The following is a 17,819-nucleotide window of genomic DNA, read 5'->3' as shown; positions in this document are numbered from 1 at the left end:
ATGTTTGCTAAGTAGAGAATGTTTGTTAAGGAGAGAGATAGGGCTACAAAGAAACTCATTTGGAATCATGTAAGACTTTAAAAAAATGGAAGTTAAAACTGAGAGTTAATAAGATTGAACATTTGATATTTTTAGAAATTGATATTTAGATTTAATGTAAATTATAACCTAGTAGGTGTTTTTTTCCTTTGCACTTTTTATTTATTTCTACTGAATGCTTCTTATATTACTTAGAGTCTTGAAAAAATAATTAGATTGAGCAACTAAAAGACCAATCTTTTTCATTTTCATTTTAGAAGACATTAGGCCTGCCAAAGATATAATGGTGAATTAAAATATTTCAAGTTAGGAATGGGAAAATAACCCAAATCACTTTAATCTCTTCTAGGAAATATTTGTAGGGATATGTTGAATAGATAGACTATTTTTAAAACACAGATCTTTGCTTTCAATTTATCAACCCCAGTAATTGCCCCAAAGTGGTATAAGATTTGAACAAACATTGACATTTTGCAGTGCACAATTATCCCAAAAACAATCATGTCTGTGTGCTTATTGCTACACAGGCTCTCTTTGAATAAACCAATTGTAGCTGGGTTCCCTGTTGCTTTTCATTGCAAAAGAGAGGGCATGTTGGGGCACATTTCCTGGTGCTGCCTTTTGGCCTCCAGAGGGTTTGAAAAAAAAAAAAAGAAGCATTTATTTTTGTAATGTTCTATAAACCATATAATTTAAAGGAAAATGGGCAACAATGTATTTAAGGATTATTCATTTTGAAATTTCTTTTTCTCTGGAAGTCTTTAAAAACCAACTACACATTGTGATGAAAAATTACTTAACATATTTATTCAGTTTATGTAAAAGTAGAACTTGAAAGGTACTTAGATTCAATTGAAAGAACATTGGACAAGGAATCAAGAGGATGTGAATTCAGATGGAAGATTATTTTTTGCTACCTATATTAACTTTGTTAAACTCTCTGGGTTTCAATTTTCTGATCTATTGACAATATTAGAATAGATGGTCTCTAAAGTTTCTTCTAGCTCTAAATCAATGATTCTTTAATTTTACATATATTATATATATGCATATATATATAATCATATTTAAGAGTTAGAGCACAGAAGAAATCCTCTTTATAACACTTCCTGTTCACTCCTTTTTTTTCCCCAAGGTATTTTAAAATCTCCATCAAGGACTATGTATGATACATAATTTTATTATTGTTGGTCTTAATTGTATCTTAACTCTTCAGGACCCCATCTGAGGTTTTCTTGGCAGAGATACTGAAGGGGTTTACCATTTCCTTCTCCAACTCATTTTACATATGAAGACACTGAGGCAAACAGGGTTAGTTAGTTATCCAGGGTCACACAACTCATAAATGTGTGTGTATGTACTCATATTTACATACATACCTATATATAAATACATTCACTGGGGTATGCATGAAAGGGTGGACATGAGAGGGCAGGAGATGCTTAGTATTTCATCATCACAGTATTCCCAGATCTTCCTTTATTTATTTATTATTAATCTCTGCCTTTTCTCCTCCCCATTCTCTGTTCCCATACTGCAACCTGACTCTGTACTATTTTTTATCACTTGTCTTTGTATATTTTTAAAGTGTGACTGCCTCCTAATTCCAGTTGCCAATTGTGATCCTTCTTGGCAAATACCAAAAGAATTAGGAGTGCCTTCCTCTATTTCATAATTTCAAAAATTAATGATCAATTCAAGTATAAATTGTTCTACTAGTTCTATATTGTCCACTTTGCATCAATTCATATAAGATGCTTCTATGTTTTTGTGAAACCATATTTTTCCTTATTACATCCCCATAGTATTCCATTACATACATGTATCGCAATTGGTTGCACCATTCCCCAATAAATATGCATGCTAGTAGTTTCTGCAATTTTTTTTGCCATCATAAAAATAGCTGCTATAAATATTTTTGTACATATAGAACATTTTCTTCTTTCTTTGATCTCTTTTGGGTAAAATCTTAGTAAAATATAGCTGGGTCAAAGGGCATTTACCGTTTAGTAACATTTTGTGAATAATTCCAAATTGTTTTCCAGAATCATCAAGTTGATCCACAGCTTCAACAGTAGTACATCAATGTACCTGTTTTCCTGTAACCCCTTCAATATCTGAGTTGAAGTTTTTCTCTTTTTTCCTAATCTTTGTCAATATGATTATTATGAGATACAATCTCAGAATTTCTTTAATTTACATTACTCTAATTACTAGTGCTGAAAAAAGAAATAACAAACCACTCTAGTATTTTTGCCAAGAAAACTCATAGTCAGCCATAGTCAGCCATGACTGAAAATGATTAAACATTTATAAGTGACTTGGAGTATTTTTTTTCTTGTGGCTATAGATAGCATGGATTTGTGTGTCTAAATTCCCAATAGATATTGAGCTTCAGTATTTGGGAATAAGAAATTGAAATTTCTCAAAATTCTTGAAAAATTTTAAAATTATAAATTTTGTATTTTTCATACATGAGGAGGGTAATCTGGAACTCCCTAGCAAAGATTTTTTGCTCCAGGTAACTGTTTCTGTTTTAATATTTGCTATATTGAATTTATACAAAATATTTTACTTTTTTGGAAACAAAATTATCCATTTTGTCTTCTGTGATTCTTTTAACCTTTGGTTGGCTGTTGATTATTTTTCTCTCTATTGGTCTGTTAGGTACCTTTTTTCCTGTTTTCCTAAGTTGTTCATGATTTGATCTTTTCTATCTAGTTCACAGATCTATTTGAAGCTTACCTTTTGTTTTTATTGTGATCAGTTATGTTAACTAATGTTGAGATATTCTTTATGTCTCTGGTATAAATCTAACTTGGTCATAATGAATGATTTCTTAAATAAATTGATGTACTTTATTTGGCATAATTTTATTTTAGGTTTTCAAATTGATATTAATAGCTCACCTTAGTCTATAGTTCTTTTTGATTAATAATTTTCTGGCTTATGTGTTAGGACTATATTTGCCTCATAAAACAAACTAATAGAATACTTTTTCTTTTGAGAATAATTTGCATAATATCTGTACTAATTCTCTTAAATATGATAAATTTTTCTTATCTTTCAGGATCAGGTATATTTTTCTTAGTTACGTTGCAGCTAGTCCTATTTCCTTTTCTAAGATTCAATTACTGAAGAACTTGATATGTTCTTCTGATTGTTATCATTCAATCATCTCAGATTTCATGACCCCATTTGGGATTTTCTTGGCAAAGAAACTGGAATATTTTGGGTTTTCCTTTTCCAGCTCATTTTACAGATGAGTAAACTGAGACAATCAGGGTTGAGTGACTTATTCAGGGTCACACAGCTAGCAGGTGTCTTGGACCAAATCTGAACTCAGATCTTTCAAACTTCAGGCCTGATGCTCTATTCACTACATTACTTAACTACCCTAGTTGCAGTACATTATATCTTTGTATTCTTAGTTTTATTAGCATATATTTGTATAGTAGGTTCTAATAATTCTGATTTCTTCTGGTCTTGTTATTTCACCTTGTTCATTTGCAGTTTTGTTGATTCAGTTTTTCTTATGTCTTCATTTTAATCATGTTGGATAAAAATTCATCAGTTTTGTTAGTGTTTTCAAAGAACCAGATTTTGGTTGTGTTTATAATTTCTGTAAGCTTTTGGATTTCTAGTTTACTCATATCTCCTATAATTTTCAATATCTCTTTTTTTTCTTATTTTAGGCTTGTTCATTACTTGTTGGTAAATAATGTGAACTTCTTCCTCACTTCACTACATCAATCCATATAAATTTTCCCAAGATTTTACCCCATACATTCCTTTTTTCATTTTTTACAGCATAGAAAGATTTCATTATATTCATATGTAGCAATTTATTTAGCCATTACCCAATTGATGGATACCACCTCAGTTTCAAGTTCTTTGCCACTACAAAAAGAGCCACTATAAGAATTTTTGTAAATAGTATTTTTTCTTTCTTTCTTTCATCTCTTTGGAGTAGAGATCTAGTAGTGGCATCTCTGTGTCAAATAAAACTTTTGGGTTATAGCTCCAAATATGTTTCCAGAATGCCTCAGCTAGGTCAGAGATCCACCAAAAATGCATTACTGTGCCTGTTGTATTGTAACCCTCCAATATTTTTCATTTACTTTTTAAGGGGCAATTTTTGATAATCTGATGGGATTCAGAAAGAACTTCAGAGTTCCTTTAGTTTGCATTGGTCTATCATTGGTGATTGGGAATTTTTTTTTTTTTTTTAGTGGCTGTTGATAGATTTGATTTTTTCTTTGAAAACAACTTGTTAATATCTTTTGACCATTTATTTGTGGGGGAATAACTCAGTCTTACAAATTTGAATTAATGTTATATATCTTGGAAATTTCACCTTCATCAGAGAAACTTTCTATAAATATTTTTTCTTTAATTTTAGCTGCATTGGTTTTGTTTCAAACTATTTAAACAAACTATGATAAATATATATCTTTTAATTATGTAATAACTAATTTTATGTAATCAATATTGTCTATTTTTATCTGTGATCTTCTGTATACAGCCTTATTTTTTTATGAACTTATTCCTATCCATAGATCCCAAAGAAAATTTATTCTTTTCCTTACTAGTTTGTTTATGATGTGGTTTAAAAAATATCTAAGTTATGTATTTTATACTTTAAGAAACTGAGGCAGAGAATGATTAAGTGCCTTGTCCATATTCATGCAGTCAATAAAGGTCTGAGGTCATAATTGAACTTGGGTCTTTTTAATTCCAGACATCTGATACAGTTTCCACAATATTCATCACCAGTTATGGCTTGTATTAATCAACCTCACATCATTTGTGGAGTCAGTGATTAGAGCTCTAGTATCTTAGCCAATCAAAATCAATTCACTTTTACAAAAAAAGGTATTTACCAAGAAGCTATTAAGAACAGAAGTACAAACTTACTTAACCCTGCCCCCTTCCCACCCAGAAGTACAAATCTTTTTTATACTTAAAGTGGTTGCTGTAAAATAAATTCACTCCACCACATTTACTTCCAAATCCACCAGACAAAGAATGAATTTGTTCTCTTCCTTGCAGAAACCAGTTTCTCAGTGTAAGTCTACTGCTAGGATAAATCACACAAGTTGCTCAGGGCTTCATTGTTAAGTTGGCTTGGCTACCTACAGATTCTGCCATGAACTTCAGTTTCTGTACATTTGACTTCGTGAAGCTCACAAGGTTGAAGTCTGTTCTATTGTTTCCTGTACTCCTTTATTTAAGTCAGGAAAGCACAGACACACCCAAAGAAAAGCAGCAACAGAAAGGGGCAAGTAGACTGCTGGGTTTCTCCTTACCTAGACTTACAAGAGTTATTATGCTATATTGGAGTAGAAAAGAAAATAAAGTTGAAATGTTGAGGCCTTTTTTATGCATTCTCAGTACTGACTCAGAAGCCAATAGAAAAGCTTTTTCTCACCACAGATAAATGGACTGGAAACAGTCACTAAATACCTGCACATTCTTCAAAAGTCCACATGAGAGATTGCATCAAGTGGAGCACTTGGTTATAAGAGTGAACTTTTATTGGATAGTATAAGTATGTATGTATATACATATTTCATTTTTCATTGTATCTAACTTCATGATTCCATTTGGGATTTTCTTGACAAAGACACTGGAGTGATTTGCCATTTCTTTCTCTCACTCATTTTATAAATAAGGAAACTGAGACAGAGTTAAGTGATTTTCTCAGGATCACACAGATAAGTTTCTGAGTCCAGATTTGAACTCAGGAAGATGAATCTTCCTGACTCTAGTCTGAACACTCTATCCACTGTACCATCTAGTTGTCCAATATTACATATGGAATGTATTTAGCTCAAATTTAATGGAAACAAAATTCCTCTGCTTTATCACATCTATTAATAGATCTAGAACTGGCAGAGATACCAGTTCTTGTTCAACATTCTTATTTTACAGATAAGGAAACTGAGATCCAGAGAGTTTAACTGACTTGCCCAAGAGTACACAGAGGCAGGATTTTAACCCAGCTCCTCTAGTGCTTTTAACTTGAATATCCCCTTAATTTTAAAATAACTGTTTCATAACCTGTCTTGGATTTTTCCACTTTGCCCCCATATGAATTTTTCTAAGTCTCTCTGTATAATACATATGTAAGTCTAGAGGCAATATATATACAGTGAATTCTCGCATTTTGTCCACAGATACTTTATTTTATCTTGAATACTTTTAAAATATGTTTTTGACTGGGTGGCATACTTGTAATTGAAAGACTTGATGGATGTGGAATTGTTTAAAAATCTTGCCAATTCTACCTGCTTCTCCAATATTCATCTCGTCTCCATAAAATATACCACATTTTTGCTGGATAATTCTGCATTCATGGTCCATGTCTTTTAATGTTATAGATCTTGTATTCCAATGTCCCCCAAACCTCCTTTTATCCTCCTTGAAGAGGTTTCTATAGTGTTATTATCTGTTTCTTGGTAAGGAATTTCTTCACTTCTGGGAACTTTAAAAAAATCTTTCCTTGTCCTTGTAGCATATAGATGTTAGCATGAGTTCTCTCTTGTGGATTCTTTTATAGATTCTTTTCCATCCATTGTTGACTTAAATTTTTTTGATTTAAAATTTTATTTTTAGTTTATGGAACAAAATTAGCATTCCCATAACATAATACAATAAAAAGATGATTGTGCATGAAATTATGAATCTACTATGTACAACTTGCTATTTCTTTTAATTATACAAAATTATCACATAAATTTAAAAAATTTTCCTTTCTTCCCCTAGTCTTAGAGATGGCTACCATTACACACACGTAGGTATATATATATATATATATAATTACTCTATCCATACTCTATTTTTAGTTCTTTCTTTGGATGCAGACAGCATCTTTCTTATGTCCTTTATAGTTAATTTGGGTATTTGTAATAGACTAAATAATTTATTCAAAGACATTCTTAAAACAATATTGTTGTTACTGCATGTGGTTCTCTTATTATACCAACAGGTATAGGTATTTTAACCGCAGTTTAGGCACAATTCCAGATTGCTTTCCAAAACAGTTGAATCATAGATTTTTCACCAATTCTGGAAAACTTATTTGATGATTTGAAATAAGCTATCTACATTCTTTCCCCCCTTTGTTTTCTGGCATACTGATAATTCCAAGATTTCTGCATCATGATCTGTCTTCCAGAAATTTTATTCAGGATTGTATATTTTTCTAAAGTTTGAATAATTAAATGATTTTTTTTTTGATTCTTTATTTTCAAATTCTTAGCATTGTGTAAAATCTTAGAATTGTGTGGAAGCATTACTGTGGCAACTTTGTTATTTGCTCCTTCTATGGATTTTTAAAGGTTTTTTTATTGTAATCACTTTATGCCTCATTTTCACTTTTTAATGTAATATATCATTTGATTTTAAAAAATCTGCTTTTTTTGAGCTCTCCTTTAACTTGATTAGGTCATGTCCTTAGCACAGTTAATTTTTATTTATTTTCTTTGAATATGTAATTTTCCATTTGAAGATATCTCTGGTGATACATTGTATGGAACCTTCATTTTTTCTGATGCTTATGGTACCCAAGTTTGTTTAATTATCTACAATATTTTTTAATTGTGTTGTTACTTCTTTGCTTTGCACATTTCAAGTTTTAGCTTTTGCTTTCTTGTATTTTTTTCTTATTTTAATATTGTATTTGTTATTCTCTCTCTGTTTTTGTCTCTCTGTCTCTATCTCTGTCCCCTTACTGCTCTTACTTTTTCTCTCATTCAACTCTCTATCTCTCTCTATCTCTCTTTGGTTCTTTCAAGCCAATATTTTGAATTACATTTGCAGTCACTATTTCTGCCTTTTAAAGAATGATATTTGGACAATGTGAATATTTCAAGTTTTAAAATTCATTTACACTGTTTAACAATACTTTAATTCATCTACAAAGAAAAGGTAAATTAATCTATCAAAGCATTAAGCATGTATTCAAATTAAGGCAGGTATAAATTATTATTTTTTTCTAATTATAGGAAATTTAATAATAAAAATGGCACTGCATGTTAAGGAATCACATTTGTCATTCCATTCTCCTCCTTCCCTCCTTCCCCCACTTTTGTTTATAATAAAGCAATGGAATATACCATAAGACAAAAAGACAAAAATTTTAGGATTCTGTTGATTAGTTATTTGATATTGTATTATTTTGTCCTTCCTTCTTTCTTTCTTTCCTTCCTTCCTTCCTTCTCCCATTTCTAAAAAAAAATAATTATACTTATCATGAAGCCTAAATATTATGAAAATTAAAAAGAGTCTGGACATAATTTTCTGTTTTTGCATTTGGAAAACATCTAGCTATGTGTTTTGGAGGAATAGGTGAGTTTCATTTTACTATGAACACTGGATTTATTTCTCCTTATTTGTTTTCTGGATGCATAGTTGTGAGGAGAAGAAGGAACTCCACTCTAACCAAGCTCTCTCTCCCCCTTTTCTGGGAATTCACAAGGTACAATAATATGTGGGAGAATATTGCTGCTCTCCTAATAGTTCTCTTTCCTGTTCATGTCCTCCTCCCCAGCCAACCCTTACCTGTCTCTAGTAGGGTTTATCTTTGGATCTGTACAGTCCAGAAGAGTGAAGCAAGGAAATTGTGTTTCTCTCTGTGACTTGGTTAAAGGCATGTGAAAGCTCCTGAATCATCCTGATATGCCCTGATACCCTCCCATATTGCATGAACTATCCAGAAATTAGCAATAATCAATTACTAGATAATCTAAACACCACTCTATGTTCAATTTAATAGATTGCTGCCAGTTCTTTTGTTCTTCAGTGTGACTAACTTAACTTCTTTCTCAAATAAAGTGAATTACTAGAGCCTAAGTTCAAGAGATTCCATGGTAACTTATTATCAGAGCATAGGAGAAAAATTTTTTTTTTCTAAAATAATTGGGGTTAAGTGATTTACCCAGGGTCACATAGCTTTTAAGTATAGGAGAGAATTTATGAGGAAACTCACTTTTATCAGTTTTCTTGATTTGATTTCAATCCAATTTCAGACTTATCAACTATATTGTTAAATGATCAGATTAGGAAAACTGAAAAAAATTGGCATATGATTATTTAAATCTCCAGATTGAACATTTAATGCTTAAGAAAGTATACAATAAAATAGGAAAGAAGATTTTTAATAGAAATAAAATGTCTTATATTGTGATCAATTCTGTCAAACATAAACATATGTTTCATAAAGTGAAACATATCTTATAATTACTAGGAATTTAGATTCTTAATAACAGCATGTTAGAAAGATCAACCTGTTAATTTTCAATTATTGATAAAACTGACAGTTTAATTCAAAGTAGTTCAAGAAATTATAGATATATAAATCAATTGAATATTTTTTTCATTTCCTAGATTAACAACATACATGTTTGGTAGAAGTTGCAAATATGACTCAAGAAACAGAAAGAAAAAAAAGGATAGTTTTTAGCTCTTAAAATGAAGGAATAATTTTATGTAACTAAATTTGCCTACTTAGAATAATAAAAAAGAAAATTTCAAAAACTGCATAATTTAGTCACTAGATAACATAAATAAATGCATTTTAAAGCATTGGCTTTGAAGTAAGCATAGTTAAAATACTAAATATAAATACATATAAATAGTATGTAAATGTCATCAAACATTATATGTCTTAATTCAATATTAAACTAAGATCAGTTAATAATCTTTTCCCAGACCAATAATGTTTTCTAGAACAAGTAGTTCTTTTGTTAAAATAATCCTTTGAAAGACTTTAACAAGGAAACAAGGTTTTATCTCTAAGTAAAAAGTTCAGCTGGTATCTAGCCATGTTATTAAATGTGGATTAGAAATAGCACTAGGTTTTTAAAAGCATAATTCTTACATTAGGATAAATAGCAAATACTATTTGGTTTGGTCTTGTACTACTTTTAACATGATTTCAGCTAATGTAAGCTATGACACTGGTAAACTACATATCCTGTGACAATTTAAAGCAAAAAGAAATTTACTTCAATTAAGCTATTAGGTTAAATCATTAAATGTATCTAATAATATATAAATGATTATGGAATATGTTTGTGAAAGTAGATATGACACAGGGTTTGTACATTTGCAATATGTTATTATTATGTGTAGTAACTCATCAGGGGATCTCAGTTTAATTGAATTCTCCCAATCCACTTGATGAAATGATAGGATGTAAGGGGCAGGTAACAGACTCAATGAGCTGTAAGACTGTACTCCCTTCAGACCCATTTGCATCTTGTAAAAACTGGTTCCTTTTAAGATATTGATTAATCTATTTTAGTTGTGAATTTGCAGACAATTAAAGCTCCCCTGGGTAAAGATAGCCTTGGTAAAAGTTTAAAAGCAAATAAATCCAGCCAAGAGATAAGTTGAGAAAGCATTGAGCTTTGGCAGATGAGAAGAGAAAATTCAGCTCCCAAGATCAGTGTTCACCTTCCTGCTGGAACTCTATCTTTCCAGAAATCAGCAAGAGTCAGGATCACTAAACGTCTTTATTCTAGATCTTTACCTTCGCCTCCAACGCCCGGTCACGAGTGCAAGTGAGCGTGAGTTCCACCACCCAAGTTTCTCTTGCTCCTCCCACACAAGTCACTTCCCTCTCTTTGTCTCACCAATCAAGTCAGCACAGAACAGCTGGGGAGGGTCAACCTTAAACAAGTTAATAGGGAACCGTCCAATTGGCAATTAGTCTCACGTGCTTCATCATCCAAGTGCATTGCTCAGTTCTAGCCCTTTACATCTCCCGCTTTCTTTTGTTTTAGACCACAGGAGGTCGCGCCATCCCTGACCTTTCAGGGAGATGAGAACCCCAAAAAGGACGTGATCACGCCCCCCCTGACTTCTCAGGAGGGGAGATGAAAGCACTAAAAAGGAGATAATCACGCCCTCCCTGACGTCTCAGGAAGGGAGATGAGAAGCACCAAAGAGAAGTGGGGATTTGCTAGCGGGTTTCTGGATTGAAGGGCCTTATTAGAGACAAGTATGCACAAACCCATCAGCATGGGAGTTATTACACAAGCACATAGCAATAACGCAGAGGCTATTAGTGGTGACTCTCCCCACAATCAGTGCAGACTCGATGTGGTGTAACAAACAGGAATTGTACATGCAAATAGTGACATAACAAACAATATAAATCAACATGGTATTGTAAGAGATTTCCAGAAGTCCTAGAAGGAGGGTATGTAGACACCAGACACACATACCCCTTCTTCAGCAACCAAGAAATAGTCCAAAACCAATCTATTGTCCATTGCTTCACTGTTAGGGAATCCAATGATGCCCACAAGTTTTTGAAATCCCACATCAGTCTTTTTATATGTTAGGGAATCCAATGATCCCCACAAGTTTTTGAAGTCCAGCAACAGTCTTATGATGCCTCAGAGAATCCAATGATTCCTGAGGACTTTCAGTCCTACAATAGTCTTATGATGCCTCAGAGAATCCAATGATTCCTGAGGACTTTCAGTCCTACAATAGTCTTATGATGTCTCAGAGAATCCAATGATTCCTGAGGATTTCAGTCCTACAATAGTCTTATGATGTCTCAGAGAATCCAATGATTCCTGAGACTTTCAAGTCCTACAATAGTCTTATGATGTCTCAGAGAATCCAATGATTCCTGAGATTTTCAAGTCCTACAATAGTCTTATGATGTCTCAGAGAATCCAATGATTTCTGAGGATTTTCAACTCCAACAGTTTTTGATGTCCATGGGTCAAATGCCATAACTGCCAGGTTCTTTCAGTGGTGGGCACAGTCAGCAACGGAACCACCCGATGTTTCTTGGGCCTTCTCCTTCGTTTCAAGGGTCTGCTCTGTCTCTCTCCGATGGACAAGGCGAATACGGCTCGTTGGCACCCATCTGATTCCTTCTCCATCTGTAGAGATACAAGCAAACCCTCTCCCCCAAGCAGTTAACCTATCTGGTCCCTTCCATTCACCACTTTCTGGGTCTCTCCACATCACTTGGCGATTATCTAAAGACAGTGGAGCTGCTCGCACTGGACACTGCCCTTCCGGTGAGTTATAAAACCTGTCTGCTGGAGCCAGTGCATCTTTGTCAAAAATTAAAAAATTAATGGTATAGAGAACTAAATTTAGAAGTTCTCTAGGGTTACCCGTGGCTCCCCCTTTCTTTTGTTTTTGGAGGAGTGTCTTAATATCTCAGTTTCTTCTCTCTACTATTGCCTGCCCTTGAGGATTAAAGGGTATGCCCGTGGTGTGTAAAATCTTATACTGTGCACAAAAGTGTGTAAAATGTTTAGATGTATATGCAGGTCCATTGTCTGTTTTTATTGCTTGTGGCACGCCCATAATTGCAAATGCTTGTATAAGGAATTCAGTGACCACTCGGGCTGTCTCTTTTGCTGCTGGTATTGCAAATGTGAATCCTGAAAAGGTGTCTACCACGACATGGATAAAAGATAGACGACCAAAAGATTTATAATGGGTCACATCCATTTGCCAAATTTCATTAGGTCTCAAACCACGAGGGTTCTTCCCTGGAGGGAGTGTAGGAGCATGGAAAGGAAGGCCAGCTGTACAGGCTTTTACTATGCTCCTAGCTTCTTCTCTTGTTATTCCAAACTGCAAACGTAAAGCTCGGGCAGCCTGATGATATTTAGAATGAGACTCTTGTGCTTCTTGAAATAAAGGAGTACTGGCCAGCATGGTTAGAAGGCTATCTGCCTTTGAATTACCATCAAAAATAGGACCTGGAAGTCCACTATGGGAGTGGACGTGCAAAATATAAATCTTAACTGGATGCTTTCTCACTTGCTCTTGAAGCTCTTTAAAGAGCTGATATATATTGGAGGCTACAAATTTTATTTGGGCTGTGGCAATTCTTTGTACCACACCTACTGAATAGGCTGAATCAGATATTATATTTATGTCTCCCGGATAATAAGCAAGAGCTAGAATGATTGCATACAATTCATTCTGCTGAGTGGACTGAAAAGGAGTTCTGATTACTCTCTTTATAGTTAAGTCACGAGAATACACAGCGCAAATATTATGTTTGGATGCATCTGTAAAGATAGTTGGTCCTTTAAGAGGAACTTTAGAAACCTTTTCTTCAAGAATCCATTGCCAATTATGTAGCAGTCTGGTTATCTTTAATGGAGACCCGTGTGCAAAATTTGGAGCCATGGCTAATAAAATTTGCCACTCTGGGATGGTTTCGCAGCACACATTAACTTGTGCATTAGTATAAAAGGTGTATATCTTATCAGGTCTTGTCCCAGATAATTGTACTGCTCGTTTAATGGCCTTTAATAAAATTCTAGCCACAAGCACTGGGTAAGGAATAAGGCTTTGTTCTGGTTGTGCTGGGAGGTTCACCCACTCTATCACACTGTCTCCTTGATGAAGGACTGCTGTGGGGGCCTCTTGTGTAGCAAAAACTGATATTTCCAAGGGTTTTTGAGTGACTCTTTCAACCACATTGGATAAAGCCAGTTCAACTTGTCTCAAAGCCTCTTGAGCTTCTTTTGTAAGCTGGCGTGGTGAATTTAAAGCACTGTCTCCCCTTAAAATGTCATATAATGGTTGCAATTGACAGGTAGTCAAGCCTAGCACGGGACGCATCCATTGGATATCTCCTATCAATTTCTGGAAGTCATTTAAGGTGTTTAGCTTCTCTGTTCTTAAGGAGAGTTTTTGTACTGTAAGCACCTTAGGATATACTTCATATCCTAAATATTGAAAAGGAGCATGTCTTTGAATCTTTTCTGGAGCTATGTGCAATTTATAATTCCTTAGTGTTTCTATGGTTTTTTGTAGACATGCTTCTAACATTTGTTCCTCAGGTGCACATCCCAATATATCATCCATGTAATGTAATAACATTACTTTTGGAAATGCTTTTCTTACTGGACTAAGAGCAGCAGCAACATACATTTGACACGTAGTAGGGCTGTTTTTCATTCCCTGTGGCAAAACTGTCCATTCATATCTTTTATAAGGCTCAGCTAAGTTAACGCTGGGCACTGAAAAGGCAAATCTTTTCATATCCTCCTTATCTAGAGGGATAGAATAGAAACAATCCTTAATGTCTATAACCCACAGAGGCCATTCTCTAGGCAACTGAGTAGGAGATGGAAGTCCAGGTTGAAGAGTTCCCATAGTTTCCATCTGTTCATTTACCTTTCTTAAATCAGTCAACATCCTCCATTTTCCAGATTTCTTTTTTACAACAAATACTGGGGAATTCCAAGGACTTAGAGAAGGTTGTAAGTGTCCTTGATCAAGTTGTTCCTGTACTATATCTAGTAAGGCCTGAATTTTATTGTTATCTAAGGGCCACTGTTCTATCCACACTGGTGTATCAGTTTTCCACTGGATAGGAACAGGTGAAAGTGTTGGCAGGCCTTCAACAGCAGCCCTGCCTAAAAAACCGAAGTACTCATTTTTAACCCTAATTGTTGTAAAATGTCTCTTCCCCACAGATTGATGGGGATTTTTTCAACTATAAAAGGAATAAAAACTCCTGTTTCACCTTCAAATACCCATCTTAAAGGGGTAGCACTAACTTCAGCTGCTATTGATCCTCCTACCCCAGACATGTAGGTGTCTGCCTTAGTCTTTGGCCAGTGACTGGGCCAGTTGGCACCTCTAATGACTGTGCGATCTGCACAGGTGTCCACCAGTCCTTCTAATGCTATGCCATTTATATAGATGGTGAGCATAGGTCGGTCAGCTGTCACAGCTGCTGTCCAGTATATTCCTGGGTTTTTCTGCTTGGAGTCCGAACATGGGTGACTGTCACCAGGTTGCTTATTAGGAGTCTGTATCAATAAACCCGATGCTACTACTTCCCCTGGTTGATAAGTCACACATTGTCTCCCTGTGTTAGTGACTGGGATATTATCTACACATTCCCCAGTTTCCCACATCAGTGTATGAATGAACACTGTCTTGTAAGTACTCTCAGGAGGTGAAATGGTCAAGCCTACTGTGCCTGGAGGCAAGGGATCCATAGGTTGGAGAGGAACAGATTTCACCTCTCCAGGGGGTATCTCAATTGTCCCAGCTGCATACAACTCTATCCTCCCTAATTGTAGTCCCTTTCTCCCATCATGTTGCTTCCTGGCTGACTGACTGTGTAATCCCTTTCTCCCCTCAGATGGCTTCCTGGCTGAATGGTCATGTCTGGGTATTGGACTTGTAGGCACTCTCTGGGTGTGGCATCGGCTGCCATCATGCCCCAAGTGTTTTTTGCTTGGGGCCCTGGAGCTGGGCCCCTCATCCCGTTTCCCTGAATCAGTCTACACTCTGAGGCCCAATGGAGTCCTCTGTTGCATTTTGGACATGGGGTTTTGGGTCTTGTTCTCCCAGCCTGTCTTCTCACTCTATCTCTGTGCCAACATTGAGCTTTCAAATGGCCTACTTTACCGCATTGAAAGCATTGACGAGTCTCTCGGGAAACCCCTTGCCAAAAGGGATCCTGTCTCCCCATGTTGGGATCTTGGGAAGTCTGCACCATAGCCTGGCTATAAAAGGTATTTGTGCCCATTGCGGCACAGCGTCTTATGATCTCCTCTAAAGGAGCATCCTTACGTAGTCCTAGTATAATCCTTCTACAAACCTCATTGGCATTGTCTCTAGCAAGTTGCCTCACCAAAGTGTCTGTTACTTCATTTTCACCATTTGCCTGTATGACAGCTGTCTGCAAACGTGCCACAAAATCAGCAAAAGGTTCATTTGGTCCCTGTACAATTTTTGTGTAGGTCTCACCCTTGTAGTTTTTACTGGGGAGAGAAGCCCATGCTTTGATAGCAGCAGCAGAAATTTGCTCAAATGCTGTTATGGAGTAATTAATCTGTACCAAAGCGTCTGCATAAGAACCTATACCCATTAGTAGGTCATAGGTGATGGAAGTATTAGCTGCATTTTGACTATTTTGTTGGGCTTGAATTCTACAGAGCTCAGTAAATTCAGAAAGCCACAACAAATTTTGTCCAGGTTCTAAGCACACTTTTGCAATGACTTTCCAGTCACTAGGGGTTAAGGTTTCATAAGCCAAATTGTGTATTAACATTTTAACATAATCTGATGTAGCCCCAAAGACAGTGCAAGATTTTTTCAGGTTTTTAAGGACATCCATATTAAAAGGAGCATATCTTCTACTCTCTTGACCTGCAGAATTATGCTGTTGAATCACGGGAAAAATTTGAAGTTTGAAATCATTATCTACTTCTTTTCCATTTTCAATTGCTTCAATAAGCCCTCTTTCTAATCTAGTTACAGGAGTGGGCAGTTGTTGGGAGGGGGGGCTCTGTGTGGGAGGAGGGGGGGGCGCTGATGAGGTCACCGCCCCTCCCACTACTCCTCCTCCCTCCGTCCCTGAAGGTGGAGTGGATGTGGGCTGATCAATAATCTGCTCTCTAGGTGGGGTTGAAATTTCTTCAGGACAATCAGAGTCTACACCCTCAGATTCCTCATTCAAATCCCCTTGCCCTCTGGCAATGTCCTGAGTTTGCCTATCTTCTATCTTTTGTTCCTCACGCTTCCTTCTCTGAGCCTTTTTAGAACTCTTCCTTCTTCTAAACTCTTCTTGATAGCTTAAGTCTAATAGAATCAAGTTGTATAGGTAAAATACCTCTGGGAAAATTTGACAATTCCCATTTTTTGAGTAAAATTCTTTCATTTCAAGTCCCACTAGCTTCCATTTATCTATACGTAGTTTTTCTTCATTTAAGAACCAAGGGGACGTGCGAATCAATGAGTGTAAGAGATTATTCATTTGTGGGATGGGAACAAGTAAACTTTTCTCATCAATTATCTTAATTATATCCTCTATAGCATTGCTAGATGAGGCAGGGGCTGGGGTTGGAGCAGGGTCAGCTGAGGCCCAGGATTTACCTAACATCTGCCCCATCTCAGTTACTAGAGATTGCTGATTTAGTCCTTAACAAGGTAAGTTCCTTATTTCTATTAGAATACTCACCTAATCTCCTGGTCACAGGAGGACTTCGGTGGAAGTAGGGTGCCAGCCACACGTTGGACGCCAAATGCTGGAACTCTATCTTTCCAGAAATCAGCAAGAGTCAGGATCACTAAACGTCTTTATTCTAGATCTTTACCTTCGCCTCCAACGCCCGGTCACGAGTGCAAGTGAGCGTGAGTTCCACCACCCAAGTTTCTCTTGCTCCTCCCACACAAGTCACTTCCCTCTCTTTGTCTCACCAATCAAGTCAGCACAGAACAGCTGGGGAGGGTCAACCTTAAACAAGTTAATAGGGAACCGTCCAATTGGCAATTAGTCTCACGTGCTTCATCATCCAAGTGCATTGCTCAGTTCTAGCCCTTTACACCTTCCCTTTTGTTACTCTTTTGGAATGTAACAAGAGAGGAGATTTCTTTTTCAACCCCTGCTCCATTTGTAATACCATCTTTTATGTACCCTGAAAGAAAAATTTAAAAAAATGTTTCTTGAACCTAGAACCTAGTACCTCTGTATAGCAGAAGTGTCAAACTCATGTCTATATGAGTCTATACTCATCCTGCAAAACTTCTGAGTGCTAACTGAACTAGATTAAAAGGTAAGTGGAAATTGTTTAACACGACGAATACAACATAGATAATGTTAATTTATAATTTTCTAAGTTAGGCAATATGTAATTGACCAGGTTCTGATCTACTTGAATTTGACAGAATTGACTAGAGGATCCATCTGTGAAGTTCAGTTTGATAAATTGATAAGAAAAGTTCTAAGTCTAGCACCTGGAACTAAGATCCTGCTCAGG

General features: G+C 35.7%; 1 protein-coding gene across 3 annotated transcripts in view; it reads left to right on the top strand.

Annotated features, from left to right (window-relative positions):
* CLIC6 (chloride intracellular channel 6) overlaps positions 1-17,819 on the top strand; it is an 80,264-nt gene that overhangs the window by 14,260 nt on the left and 48,185 nt on the right. Inside the window, exon 1 of one of the 3 annotated variants that reach the window (XM_074300682.1) lies at positions 17,477-17,615. The exons of the other annotated variants lie outside the window; for them this stretch is intronic. The gene's annotated coding sequence lies outside the window, so the exon portion shown is untranslated. Of the gene's footprint in view, positions 1-17,476; positions 17,616-17,819 lie in introns of those variants that run through there. 3 annotated transcript variants of the gene reach the window in all.

This window comes from Sminthopsis crassicaudata, chromosome 3 (assembly GCF_048593235.1).
Source record: "Sminthopsis crassicaudata isolate SCR6 chromosome 3, ASM4859323v1, whole genome shotgun sequence".
NCBI classification, from domain to species: Eukaryota; Metazoa; Chordata; class Mammalia; order Dasyuromorphia; family Dasyuridae; genus Sminthopsis; species Sminthopsis crassicaudata.
This window is presented reverse-complemented; position numbering and strand designations above follow the sequence as displayed.